Genomic DNA, 17145 nt, shown 5'->3' with positions numbered 1-17145 from the left:
ACAATTGAAAATGAAGTATGTAATTAACAGTTCTTGAACACATGGCTGGGAAATATGGTATCAGCTATATTTGTTTTTCTTCTTTGTATGAGCTCCTTTATGGCAGGCACTGTGTGTTTCTCTCTGTGTCTTTTCAAGTCTAATATAACACTTGACATCATTTTTGTCCATCCATACAGTGGGTTTGTCAATATGAATGTATTCATTTAATTGACGATAAACTGTAACAAAATCATAGTTGTTTGCTCTAAAGTAAATATGAAAGGTCAGATGAAACAATAACATACATCTGGATTGAGAAATCTTAATAACTGATGGATTATTTTTATTTTCTTTATGTATTTTGTGCTTCAATATCCTAATAAATAATATATTTTCTTAAGTCTTTTATTTTATTTATTTAGTTTTGAGACAGAGTCTCTCTGTCACCCAGGCTGGAGGGCAGTGGCAGGATCTTGGCTCACTGCAACCTCCGCCTCCCAGGTTCAAGCAGTTCTCACGCCTCAGCCTCTCAAGTAGCTGAGACTACAGGCACATGCCACCATGCCTGGCTAATTTTTATATGTTTAGTAGAGATGGGGTTTCACCATGTTGGCCAGGCTTTTCTCAAACTCCTGACCTCAGGTGACCCGCCCGCCTTGGCTTCCCAAAGTGCTGTGATTACAGGTGTGAGCCACCATGCCTGGCCTTTTAAAAGTATTTTAAAGACATAATATAAATCATTGATTTGCATTACCTCATTTAAGATGAATTTCCACTGTTCCTGCTGTCATACACACACACCAAAATAATCCAAACGTCTACATTAGCTAGGTTCACTGATGTATAGAATATTTTTCTACATTTAGATATTTCTTGCAAATGTTTTACCAGAAAGCAACACAAAAATACTATCAGTGAGTATGTGTTTACACTGTTCTCTAAGGAGTCAAATTCCTCACCTTGAAAATAATTCATCCCAGGAAAAGAAAAGGTTTTCAAAATACCAGAGCAGGCCACAAGGGAGCTTTTGCAAAACTCTACACGTAAAGGGTAATGTAAACTTAAAACCTAATTTTCAAACAGTAATTTATATATCTTTTAATTTTAGTAGTTTATGTGTGAAACAATCATGCAAAACAACAAAGTGATAAAATTTTTTAAAAAAATTAGTGAGATGCAAATAACTGAATATGTAAAAGGTCTGATACATATTTATATGTAGTAGATAAGTTACATTTTTTTAGTGTGTTGGGAAATTTTAGCTCACATCACCTCTCTACTGTCATCTTGGGGCACTTTCATGACTACCTATGCTTCATGCAGGTTTACTTTCCTCCCTGTGACAGAGGATAATGGGAATGTTTTTTCTTTGGCTCAATTTTGTGTGTGTCCGCCAGTAGATGGCGGTACCACTTTGAGTGCGATCGGCCTTTTTTTCTTTCTTTCTTTCTTTTTTTTTTTTTTCCTCAAAGCTGTTTTCTGATATATGTTGGGTACCATAGAGTGAATCTCAGAACAGGAAGCGGAGGCATAAGCAGAGAGGATTCTGGAAAGGTCTCTTTGTTTTCTTATCCACAGAGAAAGAAAGAAAAAAAATTGTAACTAATTTGTAAACCTCTGTGGTCAAAAAAAAAAAAAAAAAAAAAAAAAAAAAAGCTGAACAGCTGCAGAGGAAGACACGTTATACCCTAACCATCTTGGATGCTGGGCTTTGTTATGCTGTAATTCATAAGGCTCTGTTTTATCAGGTAAGCTGACAAAACATTTCATTATCTGCACCATAGAACCTAGCTACCAGGTCATTTTCCTTACTTTAAAATCATCTTCATGCTGCTATTTTTAACCCAGTGTTGTTTAAATGTAAATTACAGGAACCAAAGGCATCGTTTGATGTGTAAACTGCTTACTATTTCTTTATCTTTCAAAGAAAATAGAGCCTGTCTGGAAATGGTGATTTATGGTACATACTAGGCATCAATGGTCTTGTGTTTTTGTAGATGCTTATGATTAATCGTATTCAGAAAAAATATTTTTTATTATACTTAAAGCTAGTCTAATGAGTTTCCTGGCTGTATGTCATCTATTTAAATGCCCAGTGTGTCCAGTATTTTTTAAATGTAAATGTATAGTGAAATTGGAACTATCATTCTTGTGCTTTAGTCTTTTATTTAACAGCTTTAGAGAGGCCATGCATATAGGGAGTCATAACAATATAGAGGTGTTTGGCTTTGTGAAACACACTATCATTTTTCTCTAAAATCTGTTTTCATAGAGAAAAGAACACCAATACTAACCATTTAAAAGAGGTTGAACCTTCAAAAAATAAAATAATCTCTATATGTTCCATAATATGCTACTTCTTTATCCTTTAATATATTCATTTTATATTAAATGTTTACCTTTTAATTTATTGATTTAAAGATTATTATATATTCTTAATTGTTCTATAAGCTTGATAGATTGCTGTTTTTCTGTATATATTTAATAACTGTTTATTTTTATTAATTACCAGGAAGAACCACTGGAGCCATAAAACAATAATTTACTTTATCTATGATCCATATTGTCTGTAGTTGTATTTAGAATATTCTATATCATAACCATAAATGTTTCATTCAGTTAGCCACCACATAATTAGAATAAGAAATTATTGACAGAAAATCTATACATATTAATTGAAAGATAAGTTTTAAAAATCATACAGTGTTTTAAAATACACAACAGGTAGTATAATGTGGCTTATGAGGACAAAGATAAAGGCATAAGTGCTTGTAGGAATTTGCATGGAAACATTTCATCACATTCACTCCAAATAGAGTGTGCCCTATATGAAATGAAGACTTCTGATTTCAACAGGGCTTCCAGTCAGTACTGGCTAAAAGGGCTTCAAAAATAGAACTTAAGGCCTCCAAACTGTAATTTCTAATGATATGTTGAAAAATATTGACATCTCACTTAATATTTTACATTGAGTAGCAATAATAGTCCCCCCAAAAACATTTCAAAATAGTGGTTGCCTGAGAGGAGAGCCCTGGGTCTTGTCTATTTCAGAAGAATTCCTACCATAGGATATAAGGTAAACTATTTCTTTGGACAGGGTTCCCAAAAACGGCTGTTAATTAACTTGAGTGTATTGTACACACCATGCTTCTCTACAGGTGACTAAATGTGAGTAACTTTGTTCTGAGTAAGCATCAGAGCTGGTCTTGATTGAACTGGTTTACATTTATGAATGAATGCTTAATTTTGGCCCCAAATGTTAGCTTTTATTTTTCTTGGTATAGTTGCAACAGTCTCTTAGTTATTCATCTATACATGTGGTCACCATGTGAAAAAGCAAATACACACAGAGTTCTTCACTTCACAAAATGCGCTCTTTCAAAAATTTCGGAAATTAAACCTGCTTTGATTAAATGATATATCAAACACATTTGAATAACTTACTCTTTAAAAGAATGTAGTGGTGATTTATTTGTAAAGTTGAGAAAAATGCTGTGATTTATTTGAGTACTGAGGATAAAAAGGTTGAACCCTGAGCTGAAAGTCTTGGGATCTGGTTCAAGTTCTGCTACTAGTGAGTTTTGTTGTCTCAGAAAATACCCCAAGTATCACTGAAGAGCATTTTCCTTGCCTACAAAGGAAGGAAATTAGAATCAAAGCTGTATAAGAATACTTTGTTTTTAAAATTTTCTGATCCTCATTTATTTGGATTTTTCTTCAGTTGGTTTCTCAGCTTAATTAAGATACAACTTTGACTCTCACTGAGTTGTAAATTATGATTGATGTGCTAAACATGAAAGTGGTAAAATAGAGAAATAGGGGCGTTTCTTGGCCAGTTCCTTCTGTAGTGGAAACAAGCAGGGAACAACATGGAGAAGTGGTTAAGAGCAAGAGCTTGGCAGGTTACATTTTATGGCCACTATTACCTGACAAGTTATTTAAACTCTCTGAGCCTTTATTACATCATCTTTAAAATAGGAATAATAATGCCTGTGTTACTGGATTGTGTAACTAAAATAATGTCTGTTCAGTGCTTGGTATAGATCCTGGAACATGATTACGAACCTCCTTCCTCTCTCTCCCTGCCATCCTAACTCACATCAAAAGGAACAGGACAAACATAAAGGCATAAATTTTCATCATTGTTATTATTGTTATCGTTAGTGCTGGTGATATAATATCTTCCACCACAACAGGAAGGATAGAATAAAACTGCCAAATAATTATGTACCTGAAAAGTGAATAATTCTCATCCTGGAAGGATGCCCTTGCTGAAACAACAACAATTGTGTACCTATAATAATATCACTTAGTGTTAACATTCCAGGCAATTCCTGGAGAGTTTATAGAACTCATAATACCTTCCAGAAGACAGTTATTTATGCCCAATATGTTACCATGGACTTCAAAACTTTCTTCTTCTTATGAAAATAGAGGCAAAGGGCCTTATTTCACATTGCCTTAAGAGGATATACCTGTTAGACGAAGTTTCTGTAAAGATTCACAAAGGGAATCTAGGTTTCACCAAAACCACATTTAAATGCCAAGTAATTTCTACTAAGACCACCAGATAACTGAACCTAAATCTCAGGAAAGTCTTTGCTATGTGATCAACTCACAAACTCTCTAATGCTTCAATTCTATTAACGGTACAATAAGATGTGGAAAGGCAAATTGTGCTTGATGAATGGTTGATGGACTGCAAAATCCCTGCTTTCCTCCAAAGGTTGTTTCTAAGTGTAGCTTCGTGCTCCTGACAGCTGTGTGCTACTGGGGTCTTTGGGAGCTAGAACTTGGATGACCTTTCAGCACCCCAGGCCTCCTAATCCTTCCCTTCAACCACCCTAGGCCTCTTTAAACTGACTCAAGTAACTGCGCTGTCAGCTTCATCTTCATGGCAGCCAAGATGACTTAATGGACTCTTGATTAGGCAGATCTGAGAGGGCTAAGAGCTTGGGAGGCTTAAAAATATGAGGGTAGTGTTTCTCAACTAGACAAATGCGGTGCTTGGAATTTGTTGCTTATCTGTCTCTCAGTTCTAGGTCACTCCCAACTCTTACGAGTTCTTATTTTTAGGGTTGATGTTAACTAAAAGCATCCATAAGAATAAGCATTTAAAGATTTTTTTCACCAAGAAATGAACACTTGATTATATAGTGATATTTCTTTACATACGTAGCTGTGAAGATTACTTTTTTCTGATTTTCATTTATGTATAGAAACATGAACTCACTGAAGGTTGGGAATTCATGTTTCATTTGTCACCTAAAAATATGTTATTCATTCGCACCTTAATATTAATGGTTGTTTTACCAGTTTTCCAAAACTGTGAGGATTAGTTACCCACCTACCAGTGAAATATAATTACTTAACTCTATTTCTGTACTTTTAGGTTCGTTTTAAATTTTCGATTAATTTTAATTCTAACTGCTTTCATTTTCAAAATTTCATGCTTACGTTTTACCTTATAAACAACTTTCATGGCAAATCCATATGGAACCTGACATCTGAATTACTTCTTGAGGTAGACTGAACAATTGTAACTTGAGGTAGTTAGAAAATTTGGAAGAAAGAAAATCATATTCTTGCTTTATATTGTCGGTTCACACATTTATCTTTGATTGAGAAGCTACTGTTTTAGTTCAGCTTTACCTGAAAATATTTTTCCCTCTGGGATGAAATTAACACATTCTTTGTTTATATTTTAATGGGATGTAACAAGTGCAGACACCTATTTCGGAGCAGAATAGTGTTTCCTCTTAATAATACAGCAATAAATAAAATATTGCTCTTTTACTAAGCACAGACATACTTTGTTTTATTAACTTCCTGATAGGCACCAGCTCTTTGGATACCTAAAATCTGAATCTACATCAGAAATATAATTTGTTAAAGTAGAATAATTCTTTAAAATTTATATGAATACCTACTTAACTGGATACCACAAGTTTCAATGTGCCAAGTATTTTTTTTATTACTTTTTTTAATATCCCACTTCTTTCCTGTAAGGATTTGAAATGATAAAGGACATTCTGGAAAGAACTTTAAAGAAGGTTTTACCCAAGATCTATGAATAAAGAACAACTGAAAAGTAACTTGCAAGCAAGTTTACAATATTAAAATACAGCACATGTAAACATATGCTGGGTGTGGTTGTATAAATGAATTTTCAGGGGTTTTAGTCAGAGAAACCTTATGAAATCTGGAGTTATTTCTGTAAGAATTGAATTAGGTTTTCATTTTTTTGGAGACTGCATATAGGGAGCCCTTCATGTGATTAAACTCTGTGCTGGAGCAAAGTTAGAGAAATGATGGTCCCTTAATTATTAAATAGTGGTTTAATATTGTTTTATTCAATGGGTGAATTCAAAGTCACTCTTTAAATAACTTTGACCATTTTCTGCCAAGAAGCTCCCTTTTGGGAATTTTAATCTCCTGATTTTCAGAATATACTTTATTCTTACTTTGGTTGTACAGAACATTTTGTCCTTTTCCTTTCCCAAGAAAGAGCTTGAACTGGAATAATTCACTAAATTCCAATTCATATTTCTAACAAGTGACATTGCGCTTCTGGTCTAGAGTCCAACATATTCTTGCATAAGGTTTAATAGGACACGTTTTGTGGGCTTAAGCCTCTATTTGAGGACTAGTCGCCTGTTTGTTAGTTTCTCTGTCTCCTTGGTGTTTCTGCTTGTGACATTTATTTTTCTCCATATAAGTTGTTTTTATTATGCCTAACTAAACATGTTCCCAAGTACTCTGAGCATTTTCTTTTCATGGAATTTATATAATGGTTGGTCATGACCTTAAATAATAAATTCTAGAAGAAACGAACATAAATCCTACATGGGCAAAGTAGGTAAGAGAAAGCAGTAAAGCCATTCATGTTGGGCCTGAGGAACTAGAAAGTGCATGCATGCCCTTCTTAAAATGGAAAACGCCTTCTCACTGCTAGGAGACTGTTACATCAAATGACTTCCCTGAAGAAGCTGAAAAATCCAAATTGTTAGTAAATATTTCCCTCTGTTGTTAAATGGAATCATCTATTTCAAATTATTTATAATACCAGATAGATTCAATAAAACACATGTGTAGGCAGGATCTGGCCAAGGAATTGCAAGGTTTCTTTTTCTCCTTTTGCCAAGCTAACCAGTATTTTCGCCAGTTGGGGAAAATAAACCGCATGGAGAGGAAACCTGTTGACCATATTTAGAAGCACAGCTACATTGGCACTCCGATTCCTTTTCTCCTAGTCTAGGCTCAGTCTGTTTCATTTCAAATCCTTGAATCTAAGCATTACCTTCTTGATTTCTAGTTTTCTTCCCAATATTAACATCACCACAATACTTAGCAGCATTGATTCTTTTTTTTTCTTTTTTTTCTATTGCTATTTTCTGTTGCTAGTGATATCTTGTTTCTGCTATGTTGTTTGTTGCAATATGTAATAGTCCCACTTCCACTCTGTTCTTTAAATACTATTGAAATTTGTTTTTAAAGTTTAAAATTTAGGGCAAACACATTGCTGTCCTTTACCTCTGAAAGGGAAAAATACTATTGATATGATATATACATGTCCTTGAGACCTGTATGGTCTCAAAATTCTAAACTGTTTTATTGTCTTTTGTCATAGCCAATAATAATTACATTTAAAATAAATCCTTCCTTAATATCCGTTTTTGACAATGGCCTTAGTTTCTACTATTGATCTTTTTATATTTATACCAAAAATTAATGTAAACTATTAAATTAGCTTTGGAAGAACAGGCAAAAATATAATTCACCATCATATTGTGTTCTGTTACACTGACATAAAGCATGAATAGTATGGGATAAGAATATAAATCAAATATATATACCTGGAATGAGAACTTCTTGGCCAGTAAATAGGAGGTAAAAAAGAAAAAAGCAAAATGAGAAAAGAAAAAAATAGATTTATAGGACCTCACCAATAAAAATGTCAGGAGAAAAAAAAACACAGCTAAAGAGAAAGAGATATGCAAACATACTGAAAGAAAACAAAATGGGGTAGAACATTACCAGCTCATTCACAGAGTGGCCCACAGCTGTGGATGCACATTAGAATCATTTGGAAAACTTAAAAAAGAGCAATGCTTGGCTCCACCTTCAACCAATTCAATCAGATTCTCTGAGGCGGAATCTGGGTATCAATATTTGTTTAAAAGCTCTGCAATTGTAGTTCAAATGTGTAGCCAGGTTTGAAAACCAATTGACTAGAGAAAGACAAAGAAAAATAACAGAAGCCAATGAAAACTTGGCTAGGGAAGTGAAAGATAGTTGACAAATGCTTTTCAAAATAATTTCAAAGTGCTAACCAGCGGGCATGTGTTAAGTAAAGATATTATGCAAATACTTAAGGAAGCAACAAAAAATACACTTGTGTCCATATCTCCCTTGGTTGAACACACTGGCATTTATTTATGTGTTTAAATAATTTTACATTTGAAATTGTTAATTTGTTATCCCAATGATATTTGAAAGTTGATTCAGCTACTGGTTATGGTATATTTTGCAAGCTAACCATACAAACAATGTACACATTTGGAGCTGAGCATCCATAACTTTAAGTTTGTACAACTATACATTCACTCACTGATTTATTTCTTACTTACAAATTGCTATCTGGAGAACTAAGTCTTGAATAATCAGATAAGAGTAGGTCTACTGAAAGATATTCTTTGAATCTCCAAATCATCAGTTGGAAGCAAAACACTTTGATTTTTAATTTTTTAAAAGTGCAATTTAGGCAGATTTGGAGGAAAGGCAGATTCTGTAAACGAACATATTTTTTAAAGCCAAAATGCATTTTAAAAGATATTTTCAGAAAATGGTATATCTGAGAAAGAAGTGAATTAATCTAATAGTGGAGCGAAATTAATAATTAACTGCATTTTTTAAAAAGAATCTCATTCCTAAGATGAGTCAGCTTTTAAGGAGACATTTCCTGGGTTAACACCCCAGTTGCTGTTCCAGATTGGTTTCCCACAGCTGGGTAGGAGACAGAGAGGGCAATCCTCTACAGGTCCTTCAGAGAAGATTATATCCTAAAGTCTTTTCTCTAGAGGATCATCATTTAGTATCAGTATTTAACTATGCTTTCTTCACCCATCTCTAACATTCTGCCAATGTGGTCAGCAAAATGATTATCATAATAGAAAATATCTGTTAAATCTCAAGATGAGAATATCCACATTTTGAGGCAGGTCGCTGGTGCTTCTGTGATAAACAGAAGAAATACTGGCCAAGGAATTGCAAAGTTATCATGTTCGAGGCCAGGGTTATGATGAATGTGTGTGACACAGTGCTTGTGTCCTCTCATTGGGATTGGATCATTTATTAAAAAAAAAAATCCAACCTTTATACACAAAGTATTTGGGAAGTCTGCAATGAAAATATAAATAAGAAACCAATGAGATATTGATAAGAATGAAAGCCTGAACCAGGGGAGGAATGCTTTTATGAAGAAGGGTCACCTTAAATAACACAATCAGTGCAGAGGGGGAATAATTTATGGTTGATATAACCATTCCCCTCTACCAACATGATGACAATTGTAAGAACTAGCTAGATTCTTTTGAGGAAACATTCCAACTCCTTATTCAAAAGCACTTTGAACATTTTGAAAAGGAAAGGGTAAAGCATGAAGGTAAATGAAAAGTGGCAGAGCACATCCAAATCAAGATGCAGATTTTCATGCAAATAAACACTAGAGTTAAGATACACCATGAAAACAACAATAGTCAGCTCCCTCTTATGCATTTGTAAGGAATGGTTTTCTACTCAGTATCTTAAAATTATCCTGTCATTGTAAGACACCTTTCTTTTAAATATCCCATTAAATCTATGATAGTGGTGCCAGTTCAGAAAACACTGTGAGATCAATTTAATCAGAAAATAATACACTTCCTCCTCTCCCCCAACAATACACATCCCTCAAGAAAGCTAAATTTGGGAAGTTTCACACTTAACAAAATAGTTTCTATTTATTCTCTCAATTTATTTCTCAATAAAAATTTTGAAGACAGATATTTAAGACATTAAAGAAGGCACTTGATGTGGGAACTCAATACTTTCTGATCGACTTTTCTGTAAACCTAAAATTGTTCTAAAAAAAGTCTGTTAATTTTTAAAGAGGAGTGACACTTGAAGAATGAGTGAACTCAATGTCTGATTTTGCACTGGCAATTTTATCAGGATCCTGAATCCTCCATGTCCTTGAGGAGACAGCTCAGGTGGCACACCTGGCACACGGCAGGGCATCTCTCCCTCCTGGCATCTTCCCTCTCACCTCTTCTTAGGTTTCTCCTCAGGATTACTGCCCTCACTAGTCAGTTTCTTACTTACCAGGTCCTCTATCCTCTGGAGGGTGAAGACAGACAGACCACGCCAGTCTTCAGCAGTTTGGTTGCTACAATCCCTGTTTAAAACAAAATTTTTTATCATATATAATTTTCTCTTACCTGTGGAATTCTGGATCTCCTTTAGCCTCAAAAGAATTGAGCACTGAGCAGCATCCCCTTCCTGTCCTTATGTGCAGAGACCTTTTACTCTGCATTCCCCGCTGCAGTAAGTGGCATCATCCACACCTAAATCAGGGCAGTGCACACAGTCCTTTGCTCTATTTTGGTGCCAATGATGTGCTCAGAGCCTGAAGGAAAAACACAGATTCTCTGGGTCCTGAATTCAGATCCCAGGAAAGACTTTTTTTTTTTTTTTCATCTTTTCTTTATTTCAAAGGGCCCTTTTTGGGGGAGATATGGCCAAGTGACTGGTCATATTTCACTGAAAACAAGACTTAAAGTTTTCTAGGTTTTTCTTTTAACTGCAATTTGTATGGAATTTCTCAGTAGGAGATTTTTTATATTACCATTTCATGAAGATGTCATGTGTACAAAATTGAATATCTAGAGTTAGAAAGGATTCAAGGGATAGTTCTTTTCAGCAACTGATCTTCAAGTTATATTCTACTCAAGGCATTTATATTATTTATTTATCAAGAAACAGTTTAAATTTGGCCTGCAGAGGACCTATGCAAGCATCTAGTTCACTAAAGTCTTCTAAAAATGAATATATTCTCTAATAGATGTGACACACCTACCTCAGGGACATGATTTATATAAGGTTTAGTGACCCACGTTCAGGGTATAAGGGTATTGCTATACCCTCAAAAGTTTCTCTCAGAAGGGACAAACATTTGGAGTAAGCCTAGTACAGAGTCCCAAAGTCTGGACACTGAACTAGAGTTTTAGTGATAAAAGAGGTACTACAAATTAATTGGTCAATTTCCCACCTCTCCCTTCTTTTTTACTCACACAAACACTAAACATCTGAGATCTCAAGTGTTCAATATATCACACAAGTGACAGCAGAGACAAGTCTAGAATAGTTTGTCTGATTTGCAACTTGTATATCTCTCCTTCTGTTTTCCTCTCTCTTATCTTTTCATTAAATCTCATTTCTAATAAAGATAGGGCAGGGGCATGTTTTTCTAGTATATTGCATTATCTTCTGAGGCACCATCTTGGAGTGACCCACTCTGTAACATTATAACTGTGTACCTAAGGGGCCTGCTTAGTGGGGAAGGCCTCTTTATTTATTTTTTATTTTTTATTTTTTTTGAGACGGAGTCTCGCTCTGTCGCCCAGGCTGGAGTGCAGTGGCGCGATCTCGGCTCACTGCAAGCTCCGCCTCCCGGGTTCACGCCATTCTCCTGCCTCAGCCTCCCGCGTAGCTGGGACTACAGGCGCCCGCCACTACGCCCGGCTAATTTTCTTTTTGTATTTTTTAGTAGAGACGGGGTTTCACTGTGTTAGCCAGGATGGTCTCGATCTCCTGACCTCGTGATCCGCCCGCCTCGGCCTCCCAAAGTGCTGGGATTACAGGCGTGAGCCACCGCGCCCGGCCGGAAGGCCTCTTTATGTGATTGGTTTTTTGCTGATAAAGAATCAAATGGCAGCTGAACTTCAGACATACCTAAATCATCCTGTGCTCCAGTGTGGTTTACCATTTGCACCCATCTGAAAGCAGTGATTAAAACCTCTTTGCTCTGAGCTAGACAAATCCCAATCCTCTGTATTTTAAATCTCAAAGGAGCGCAGATAACATGTGGAGTAGTCAACACCGCCATCTTGAAGTAATGTAAGTCATACCTCAAGTTCCCAGTTCTCAATTTTCCTCAGGTTGCCAAGTGAAAAAGGCAATCGACTCTCAACATTCAGTTGTGAAAACAGTGCGCTGTCATTTTGATTACAGTCAGTAAACAGTCTGTGTTTGCCTGGAAAGAAACTGCCTAAAGCACATGGTACCAGCAAGCAGTAGGAGACATGTGGCTGAGGGCAACACATAGGGCTGTCTATTATGGCTGATGTTGGGGTAGGAAAGGGATCAAGGATTGTTCGGAGAATGCTGTTTGCTTTATATTTGTCATGTTGCCAATGTACTTCAAAATAGAAAGCTTCCTGTAATGCTGTTATATTCTGATTTGCATGTGGTTTCTGCTCCACTGCGCACACAGAGAGAGAATGTTCACTTATGGACCAAGTAGCTTTTTCACTATGGTGTTTCTTAGACCAAAAGACAAAAGCAGCAACCTGACTACATAAAATAGAAAAACTATTGATCCAGAGACAGCCCCCTCCCCCATGTAGAACATCTCAGAATAAGGGATTCGCCTCTTGCTTAATTCATGCATTTGTTCATGGGTTTGATCCCTTGGAGGAGAGTGATGGAGTAGGAAACAGGTATATCTGAAAAAAGCACAGTGCATTAGAAATATAATGAGTCCCATGTATGTAATTTTAAATGTTCTAGATTTTAATATCAAAAAAGAAAACAATAAGATTGATTTTATTAATGATATATTTTGTTTAAGATGATATGTCCTAAATATCATTTTGAAATTTGGCACCTACCCACATTTCAAATGCTCAGTTCCTCATGTGGTCAATGGCTACCACATTGGACAGAATGTTTGTAAGATTTGTTTGGGCAATTGTATCCACCATATATCTGATAATGCCCTGCTTACTGTGGTAGGTAGTCAATACATCCTTCTCCTCAAGGAATTTAATAATAAATGTAGAAGCAATAAGGCACATCTTCAATAACAACAGAAGATAGAATATATATAATTACTGTAAAAATTTTAGTAGGATTTTAAGAGGTGACAGTTGGTGGGCAATGATATTTCAGACAGCGTGAACATTTTTGAACGCCAGATGTCAGAGGCTGGGGTCTTTTAAGGAATGGAAATATACAGAGTATGTAAGATGTAGCTGGAGAAGTTCATTGGTAAGATCATTGTAGAGAGGTTTTGATTAATTTTCCCAAAGAAAAAATTATAGAATTTGATGGCAACATTTACTAGTCATGTGACCTTGGGCAAGTTACTTGTCCCCTCTGAACATTATAGTTTTCTTATCTAAAAAATACAAACAACAATCATGTTTATCTTATATATTTGTTATGAATATTAAATGAAGTAATCAGTCCCTGATAAGTGACCAGTGCTTAATCACTGTTCTCTATTATCATTCTTACTTCTCTAAGATATTTTAGAGTGGGAAATACTTTAGGTAAAGTATTCAGTCTTCAATTTGCTTTGTTTTCAAGAGAGTCTAGTAAACTTGGCATAGTTATATAATTATTTTTGAGGTAAAGAGGATTGTAATGTATGTATTTTGATTTAGATTAAATAAGGCTACATAATTAATAAATATAGTGCCTATAAAGTTTGACTTTGTTTTTCCTATATTGAGTCCTTTTATGTTTTATCATCTTAATATCTATATAATACAAAACAAAGTTATCTGATTTACTTAATCAATACCCCATTAGTGGATGGTTTCATTTTTTCTAGACATTGCTATTATAAAATACGTTGCCATAAATAGAATATGTGAGTTTCTAAAGATTGGGCTGAATTTCCAAATAATAAATCTAAAAAAAAAACTACTAAATTTTTCAGAAACCAAAATTAAATAATTCATTGATTTAAAAAAGTATTCATTGAGCACTACTATGTGCGTGTACTGTTCTAGACACATGAGATTCATTGGTGAAAATAGACCCCAAAAAGGCAAATATTCCAGCCCCTGTGCTGTTTCTGTGCTATCCAGGAGAGACATAAAATGAATAATAAACATTATAAGTAAGTTATATAGTACCTAACAAAATGATAAGTGACTTGGAAACATCAGAGTAGGGTAAGAGATTAGAGGAGAAGTGTGAGCAGGTCTCTTTAAGACGGTAAACTTTTGGCCAAGACTTGAAGGAGATAAAAGAGTTAGTCATTCAGCTTCCTAGAGGAAGAGCATACTGGAATAAGGGAATAGTCTGTGTGTGTTTCCAGGTACAGAGGACAGCTGGAAGCCAGTTAGGCTATAGAGAACTGAGGGAGGAGGAGAATAGAAGGAGGTGCCTTCCACTAGATAACCAAAAGGTCAGACAGATTATAAGGCCTTTTAGGCAATTGTAAGGATTTGGGACTTTTTTTCTGGGTAGCTTCTGGGGGCTTCTGAGCAGAGGAATGATATGATTCGATTTCTATGTTCTCAGATCACTCTGACAGGCGAGGTAAAAACAGGCTATATGGGAGTCAGGCTGGCAGCAGGGAGACTGAAAGCGATTGCAGGCTTCTGTGTAATACTGCTGTAAATCATTTCAAGGTTCCAGGTGCAGCGAAATTACACCATAGGGCATCAAATGAATAAATAAATGAGACTGAAGAAGCTATGATTGTCATCTTTAAGAAACTGCAAAAATGAAAGTGATATGCCCAGTATACATGTTTCTAACCTGAAAAAAAAAAAAAAAAAAAAATGTAAAATCCTGGATTCAATAAGCCAGGTATTGTCAAAGTGTGGTTCCTGGGCTGGCAACATCAGCATTATCTGTGCATTTGTTAGAAATGCAAAATTGGGTCCCAGCCATATATACCTGGGGTGGAGCCCAGAAAGCTGTGTTTTAATAAGAAGTTAGCCCGGTGATTCTGATGCTAAATTTTGAGAACCACTGCTTTAAACTAGGTTGATGAAACTAGATGGCCTGAAAGATTCTTTTCAATGTTAGGATACAGTGCTTCCAAGTTCATTTCTTAATATTTATTTTTATTATAAAATTAAGTATAGTCCTTGAGAAAAAAATGGTTTATAAGAAGTATAGAATCATGCTAAAGAATGAAAAAGCCTTTTAAATCACATAGAGGAACTTGATTTTTATTTATTATATCTCACCTCTTTTAAAAAGTGATGCAAAGTTTTTTATATATATAAAGTTATATATATATAAAGTTTTATATAAATATAGTTATATATATAGATATATATAAAGTTATATATAAATATAAAATTATATATATATAAAGTTTTATATATATAAAGTTATATATATATATATCTTTGTGCAATAGGAATCTCAAGACAAGGAAAATGGAGAAAATGTATGTGATACATCTGTTAAGGACTGTAGGCTAATGAATTTACTCTTTCAAAATGTACACTTAGCTCTCAGCCTCCTGAGCTCAACATTTTTAAAGGAAGAAATGAACTTTATACAACACAAAGAAAGAAGTCTCAGACTTTAAGTTAACATGAACCACCACGAAGGTGATCAAAGTTACTACAAGGAGAATCTCTGGAGCTCCCCAAGAAATGAATGGACAACTTGGCTTCCTAGACAACATTTCAGTATTTCACCCTCTAATATCTTGGTGATTTGCCCATTTGAAGTTACCTCTTTAATAGGGACCTGAAGTCTTAAAACCAAGTGAGCAGATGGTAATTGAGACTGTTACCTCATCACAGAGGTTGAAAAGCCAACCACATTCCCACCTAGATGGAAAGCTGTCCCTTCCTCATGGCAAAGCTGTGAGTTCCTCCATGACCACCTTTGGATCTGCTTCTGTTCTTGTGCAAAATGCTGAACAGCCAGAATTTTACAGCCTACTGCATGACACAAATGGTTGTAACCTGAAAAATTCTGAAGCAGGTATATCATGTCATCAGTATAAAGGAAGATAAAACAATTGAAAGAAAATAAAGTTGCATTCATGGCCAGAGATAAAGAGTAAAGATGCAAAATGATGCTAAAAAATAATGGAGCCATAGTAAGACAAAAATTTTACAACACTGGGAACTAGAAGATCTTAAAGGATAAATAAATTTTCAGGATAAACTAAAATAACCACAAAAGAGGATACAAACTTGCCTCTAGAATATTCAATTGTTGATATTAGCATAAGCATTAATAACAATACTAAGTAGAAACGGCTTAAGAAAAATAAAATTAAAGATTTAATTTGTCTAAAATTCCTCAGCTGGTGACATCTAGCATTTTTAGGGTAAAATTTCTATCATGCTGTTTGAGCTATCACTTCCTTATTTGAAAACCAAAGAATTTCTCCTAAATTACTAAAATGCTGAAATTTTATTAAGATAATTTCAAATGCAGGCTAACCGTTTTTGGGGGATCTCCAGATCCAATAAATGTATTAGGTCATCTGAAAGCAAAGTTCTGGACCATCTTATCTCATCACCTTCTAAATGAAATTCACTTAGTTTAACTAATTGCAACCATCAGAGAAAGACTTTTTTGCATCTTGTATGCATCTGTGCAAAATAAAATTTAAGATGTCTGTTGAGCATGTTGCCTCATGTCCTTTATACTATATCCTAAACAAACTTTCCTCCCTTCAGTTTAGTTCTTGAAAAATGTTTGCTTTTTATATACAACTTTTAGGAAATGTGTTTGTTTTGTTTTTTCCTAAAATAGAACAAAATTCGTGTGATCCAATATGCTTCAATTTTTTCTTAGTTACTGGGGACATTACAGCAAAATTCCAGGCTTGATTGCCAAAAGCACTCAGATCATATTCTTTACTCATTCCTTTAGAGCATCCTTTCTCAAATAGTCATCCATGCATCGCTTGCACAAAACTCACTTAGGGAGTGTATTAAAAATGCAGATCCCTCGGCCCTACCTCAGACCTACTTTTTGCAGAATCTCCAGAAATTGAATCCAGAAATCTGCATCTTTTACAAGTAGCACAGGTGATTCTTTTTTTTTTTTTTTTTTTTTTTTTTTTGAAGTGGGGCGGATGGGGTCTTGCTCTGTCACACAGGCTGGAGTGCAGTGGCGTGATCTCAG

At 35.0% G+C, this 17145-nt stretch overlaps 1 protein-coding gene across 4 annotated transcripts in view; it reads left to right on the top strand.

The window, feature by feature from the left end:
- The first annotated feature begins 1462 nt into the window (after window positions 1-1462).
- The window catches only part of SCN3A (sodium voltage-gated channel alpha subunit 3), a 116925-nt gene continuing 101242 nt past the window's right edge, over window positions 1463-17145 (top strand). For all 4 annotated transcript variants that reach the window (XM_055380245.2, XM_055380244.2, XM_019022785.4 and 1 more), the window contains exon 1: window positions 1463-1730. The gene's annotated coding sequence lies outside the window, so the exon portion shown is untranslated. The remainder of the gene's footprint in view (window positions 1731-17145) is intronic.

This window comes from Gorilla gorilla, chromosome 11, assembly GCF_029281585.2.
Source record: "Gorilla gorilla gorilla isolate KB3781 chromosome 11, NHGRI_mGorGor1-v2.1_pri, whole genome shotgun sequence".
NCBI lineage: Eukaryota > Metazoa > Chordata > Mammalia > Primates > Hominidae > Gorilla > Gorilla gorilla.
Note: the sequence above shows the minus strand (reverse complement) of the source record. Positions and strands in the feature narration are given on the sequence as shown.